The sequence below is a fragment of the Rousettus aegyptiacus genome, unplaced genomic scaffold (assembly GCF_014176215.1).
Source record: "Rousettus aegyptiacus isolate mRouAeg1 unplaced genomic scaffold, mRouAeg1.p scaffold_m13_p_13, whole genome shotgun sequence".
NCBI lineage: Eukaryota > Metazoa > Chordata > Mammalia > Chiroptera > Pteropodidae > Rousettus > Rousettus aegyptiacus.
In genome coordinates this window covers 25,317,814-25,324,796 of record NW_023416288.1, presented here as the reverse complement: position 1 = coordinate 25,324,796, position 6,983 = coordinate 25,317,814, and the positions used below count along the sequence as shown (strand labels likewise).

General features: G+C 31.7%; 1 non-coding gene across 1 annotated transcript; it reads left to right on the top strand.

Annotated features, from left to right (window-relative positions):
• Window positions 1-6,379: 6,379 nt before the first annotated feature.
• Window positions 6,380-6,453, top strand: TRNAA-UGC. Its single transcript has one exon. It is a non-coding gene; the product is annotated as a tRNA-Ala (tRNA).
• The last annotated feature ends 530 nt before the right edge of the window (window positions 6,454-6,983 follow it).

The window sequence follows — 6,983 nt, the reverse complement described above, 5'->3', positions numbered from 1 at the left end:
AAGTCAGTCTCTCACGTACACGTGCATTGGCTGTGACCATCGCTAGTTTTATACTTAACATGCATTAAGGAAACTTATACAAGCTTCATATTATGAAACAATGACATTATTTTAATTATTTTTAAATGATTTAATTTGATATTGAATGTAGTAATAAAATGAGTAATAAACTTTATTTTGGAGGGAGTCGAGAAATGTGTTACTTGTTTAAATAAATCTGTGGTTTAACTTTGTTTTTCTACTTTTGGTGAGAACATTAATTTGTAGATGAGCTAATTACATATATATATATGAATGTTTATATGTATAATATGCATGTATTGGTTGTGTATGATCAATAAATGCTATTTGTGTGTATATATGTGTGTTTAAACAAAATAAAAGTTACCTTGGAGATGAAACATAAATACAAAGACAATAAATGATTTTCAAATTGGATAAGTCTCATGTTCATGACATATACATGCATATACATATTTAATTTTTTAGTATTTAAGAAAAAGCAGTAGAATAGAGATGAATTTCTTGAATAATATAGGGTAGATTTTTTTTAAAAAAAAAACATGAGCAATATTATGTTCTTCAATATTGAGCCACTCTTTTCTTTGACTTCTAGCATATTAAAACAGCCCTCTTAAATATCAACATATTAAATGGATTGTTGCCACTAATCCCTACCAGACTTTCTGCTATATTTAACATACTTGATATGGACTTTTCACTCCCCACTCTTCCTCCAACACTTTTCAACTTATGGTACATGACTTTTGATGTTAACTTTTCCTAGGTTCTCTACACACAGTGCATGAAACTCAGTTTTCATCCCAGTTATTGGTGGGTAGAATTCTAGAGCCAAAAGAATAAAGGAAAAATAATTAAATGAGGTAGAAAGAGCAGGAAAACAAAACCAGGGTATGTTTTACCAAGCTGACCACTGCCTCTCAATTAATATAGCAGCTTACTCAGCCATATTAGATGTCTCTGTACAGACCTTATTGGACCTTTTAAGCTTGTAGCAGTCCATCAGCAAAGAGGAAGAGACATATAGAAGTGCTGCCCTGTTTCTTACTTTTTACTTGTGAAATTTTTTTTTTGCATGGGGATATTAAATTGCCCACATTTCTGGCTTATGCTACTGTGTTCTCCCTAAGAGGCGTTGGGTAAGCCAGACCCCACACCTGCTGTGATTTGCCTTAGTCCAAAAGCAATGGAGAAAACTTTCAAAAGTCCAGTAGAGCTTGACACTGGACCTGTTTCAGTTCCCTCCAGGATGGTTGAGGCGAGGTTGTATCACACAGTCCAACCCTTACTCTGGGGGAGGCATCATAATCAATGTAAATGAACTAAACTCTACTTAAAATACACACAAAAAAAGTCAATATAAGAATATACAATTTTGTATGTATATTTCCCACGTACTTGATATCATGCTAATTAATTTACTTTGCTTAGCTCGATTGACTATGGCTGGATGTGATGGTATACAGTATCTGAGCCAAAGCTTTAGGAGTAATCATGTTATACTACCATTGCTTTCCTCTCAACCATAAAAGTTACTCTTTCAGACTGGACCCTAATATAAAAATGATACATAGAGCAGGGCCTTGTAGCAGGACCACAGTTGTCTGGCAACCAATAAGAAACATGTATGAGACATAAACCTTTGTTATGGTAACTAACTGAGATTTGGAGGTTGTTATCATGACATACATTGTAGCTATCACTGATATAAATAATGACTTTTAGAAGTGGGAAGTTGTTATATACTGAAATGTGTTCTCCCCCGTTAAATGTATATGTTGAAGCCCCAATCCCCAATGTAAAGGTATTTGGATATTGGGCTTTTGGGAGGTAATTAGGGTTAAATGAGGTCATAAGGATGAAGACCTAATCCAATGGAATTGGCCTCCTTATAAAAGGAATATGAGACACTAGAGAGCTCTCCCTTTGCTGGTGTGCTTAGATAAAAGGCCACGTGAGAACACAGTGGGAGGGTGGCCACATAAAGCCAAAAAGAGAGGTCTCACAACAAACTGAGTTTGTCAAGACATTAATCAGGGACTTTAAGACTCCAGAATTGTGAAAAAAAAAAATTCTGTTGTTAAAGCCACTAGTCTGTGGTATTTCATTATGGCAGTTCATCCTGACTAAAACAGATACTGTAATAATAAATATAAAAAAAAATATCATGTACTAACTTCATGGCTAAGTGGCAAGAGGTGAGGGAATAATTATTGGATATAGGGGAAAACATTGCTTAAAAGTGTTTCCTGTGATAATGGAGATAAAAAGCAAATTGTTTTAACTTCGGCTTTAGGGAAAGAATTGAGAAACAGAATGATACAAGACATGCTTTGGTTACTATTGTCTGCATTTGACCAGGTACAAAGAGAAAGAGATTACTATAGAAAGAATGGATTGATTTGAAAATATACATAAAAGAATGAGAGAATACAGACATTCTGTATCAAAAATGTAACTATTTCTCATTTCCAACCTGAGAACCGCTTTAAGCACGAAGACTGATTAAGACGGAGTCTAGCAAAAAAGATTAAACCAATGATGTGCCTGTCGAACTTTTCTTAAAATCTCTGAAAGGATTATGTTGGCCTCTATTAAATTCTTTCAATTGCAAAGTATGGCTCATGAACAAGAAATTAAAAGGAGAACTCTTCTATGTGTGCTTGTTTGTTCAATGTGCCTGTAATTGAGTCTAAAAAGAAAACAACTTAAAAAAAAAGAAAAAACTTTGGATGTTGTCATAGGCACATGACCGCAATCAAATAGAAAAAGGGTCAAATAAAAATTTTTGAGAATTTTACTTTCAGGAATCACAGAACTGGATTAAAAGACTGAATGAAAGTTAAAACAATCTTTGAGCTCTCTCTCATCTTCTCTCTTTCACACGCTGGGATTCTTTGCCAACATTCTCTCTAATAATTGACAGATCATGTAGTAACTTTCAATAAGAATATAGACTATTTTAAAACCACAATGAAAAACCTTAATCTAATAATTTTTGACTACTGTACCTCAAAATTGAAAAACACAGGTTATTTTTTAAGTTTATGTGGATTATTTATTTTAAAAATTGATTATATTCTAAGCCAAATACAAGTCTCAAAACATTTTAAATAGTCTCATTCAGGCCATTATCTCTACTCTTATGCAATAAATAAATAAATAATAAAATAATAAATAGTAATAAATCTCTCATTTAAAATTTAAAAACACACTTCTAATTTAATCTCAAAATCATAATGATCATTGGAACATACTTAGCTTTAAATCACAATAAAGACATTACTTATAACTTGCAGTGTGGAAAAAATTTTATAGCTGTAATGATGTATAGTAGAATAAAGAAAAAAATGAAAAAATAATTAGTTAAGCATATTTGGTATAAAATTAAAATAATAAAGTAAGTATATTTCACATGTTTAGATTTTTATTCATAAATCTGAATAAAGTAGGTAGAAAAAATAAAGAGCAGAAATTAATAAAAAATAAAAATGTAATCGAGAAGCCACAAAGCAAAAGCAGATTATTTAAAATGACTAGTAAAGTTGACAATAGCCTGTAAAAATTCATCAAGAAAAATGAAGAAAAAAAGAGACAGAAGGAGAGAAGAGAAATTTGAGGCAAAGGTGCCACATATTACAATAGCAGATAATATTGAGTTTTTATTACATACAAATATTTAAAAGAAACAAAGACTTAGCTAAAAGATAAAAATTGCAGAAAATTACAAATAATCAAAACTAACTCATGAAGAAATACTATATCTAAAACTTCCTATTATCAGTAGAGAAATTAAATCAGATATTTAAAATCTACTCACAAAGTAAACATTAAGTCCTAATAATTTTGTGGACAAAAATCTATAAAATATTCAAAGTACCATTAATTAAATCTTATACAAAGTGTTCCAAAAACTAGCAAATAAAAAATATACTTTAATTAATTTTATGAGCTTAACATAATTTTAAAAACTAAAGTCGCATGAAGACAATATGAAAAATATGATTTATAAAATTATATGTGAAAAATTCTAAAAATATTAACAATACACAATGTGAATCTTTCAATAAATCAAAAATAAAGCTAAAATTATTGAGTTGAATTTAATCCAGAGATAAAAAGTGTTTTATCATTAGAAATCTAATAATATAACTCATCTAACTAAAGAAAGGTATATTATTTTGTCAAAAATGCAGAAAATTATTCTATACAATTCAATGATCATTCATTAAACAAAAAACTTAAAATATGAAAATAAAACTTTATTAATTTAAATGGGGAGTTAATAAAAAATTACATAGTCAATGTTTAGATCATTCCCTTTAAAATCATGAATTTTTAAAGAATGCTTATTAATGGTTCTTCTATTAAGCATTATGTAGCCCATCCCCGCCAGTTAAGTAAAATAAGAGTCCTACTGGGAAAAAAAAATACAAAAATATCATTATTTGTAGGAGAAAAAATTGTCTAAATAAATAACTCCAAAAATCTGCAGAAAAAATAGTTAAGTTTAGCCTAAAAAAATTAACGACAGTTTATCTGAAACATAAGATTCAGGTAGGTGTAAGAGCAACATAAAAATTAATTGCCTTTATATGTCAACAAAAATAAACTTAAAGTATATGTAATAGCAAAAAAAATGTAAGTTAACAAAACTACAAAGCTAATGAAAAAGTGAAAGGCCCTTATGAACAATTTTTAACCTTATTACCGACATTAAATAAGACTTCATAAATGTAGACATAAGACATTATCTTGGTCAGTTTGGGCTGCTATAATGAAGAACCATAGACTACATGGCTTACAAATAACAAATATTTTTCACAGTTCCAGAGGCTGGACATCTGAGATCAGAGTGCCATAAAGGTGGAGTTTTGGTAAGAGCCTTTTGTGGGCTGCAGAGTGCCTACTCCTTGTTGTATTCTTAGGTGGTGATAAGAAAGCAAGTTAGCTCTCTGGACTCATAAAAGCATTAATCCCACTCGCCCTCATTACCTAATTAACTTTCAAAATCTCTACCTTCAAGTATCATCGCATTAGAATTAGGTTTTCAATATAAAATTTGGGGGGACACAGACATTTAGTCCGTTGCAGTCCTGTTGATAGACAAGACAACTCAGTGTCACAAAGATGCAATATCTCAATCTTTAGATTTGTGGCAGATTAAAAATGGCCACACATTCTTTGACACTGCTTCAGTGGATAGGTGAGGATTATGTTCCCTTACTTTAAATCTGGGTCAGCCTTGTGACTTCTTTGACTGATCAAATATGGTGGAAGAGATACTGGAGCAAATTTTGGGTCCAGGTTGTAAGAAACTTATACTTTCCAGGGCTCCTTTCTTGAAATCTTCTGTCTGGATTCCTTGATTCACCATGTAAGAAGTTCTACTACCCTAAAACTCCTCTCCTGGAGCAGTTTTACATTGGTGCTTTTGTCAATGATGACGGCTAAATCGCTTCTTCTAGCTCCACCCCACCTCCCACTTTGATGCTGAACTAATGAATGTAGCCATGTCTCGTTCTCCTGATAGCCCATTCAGAAGTTGAATGCCACCAATAATATGTCAAAGCTACATGGAACAGAAAAATCACCTAAGTAAGTCCTGCTTAAATCCCTGACCTACAATATTATGAGCTATAATAAATGATTGTTTTAAGCATCTAAGTTTTAGGGCAAACCATAGATAATTAGGCATATATTCGATAGAGAATTGAACCAAGATTCAACTGAAATAAAAATTGAAATAAAAAATCTCGATAAGGTTTTTTATGGAACTTGACATAAAATGTATATTTAGTAACAAAGAGCCAACAATAAAAAGTAACCTTTCTGAACAAAAATCAAGTAGAGTTTATTTGTTTTAATGCCTTATTTGTATTCATTACAAGTCTTCGGACAGTGTGGTATTGACTCAGAGACAGACAAATCACTGAAAGGGAAAAAGGAGTCCTGGAAACACACACACATATTATGATATAAAATAAAGCAGTGATTGTTACAATATATGGTGTAACAATCACTTTATTTCTTTATTTCTCCATAAAGAAATAAAATAATAAAAAAATATTTGCAATTTATATCATGCCATAAAGTTAATTCAAGATTAAAATCCTAAACATGAAATCCAGATCTTTAAATTAGAAAAATATGACCATAATGACTTCATTGGTGAAAAAAATTTTTAATGAAAAATAAATTTAAAAACTTATTTTAAGATATCATGAAAAGGATGAAAATAAAAGCCATAGAGTAGAAGATATTTGCAATACATGTAGCCAAAGGATAAACATATAGAATATGAATAATCCCTATGAATAATCACTATGTAAATCTTTAAAAAAGACAACCAGGGAGTGGCTCCATAGTGTAGTGGTTAGCATATCTGCTTTGCATGCAGAAGGTCCTGGGTTCATGCCCCAGGTGGAGCCAGGAACTGTACCCCGGGTGCACCAGGCCCCAGGTGCTCACTGTGAGCATGTGGGAGGAGATGCCTCACCTTCAGTTCTTAAGGAGGAAATGGCAACATCCATAGGTTAGGGGTAGAAGTAGAGGGGGGATTAAAAAGGAGGAAAAAATGATAATAATAATCAAAAAGACAATTGAATTGAAAAATGAGCAAAATAGATACACAATATTTAATTAAAAGAGAAACACGATTGAGCTATAAACCTATAAAAAGATGTTCAACTTCATTCATTATTGGAGAATTGCCATTAAAACTACAATTTGATAATATTTTACACAGGCCTGCTATCCAGTTTAGCTAATGCAAGCCCAGGAGGCCAAAGACCTCACTGACTTTCTTGTTACCAAGTAACTGTTAACCCACAACTGGGGAAAAGAGCCCATGACAGTTGGCTAAAATGAAGAACCAGCCTACAGACTAATGCTAGGGTTCCAAGCTCAACCATAGACAATTTAATTGGCAAACAACCAAGTACCCTATTAACAATATACAA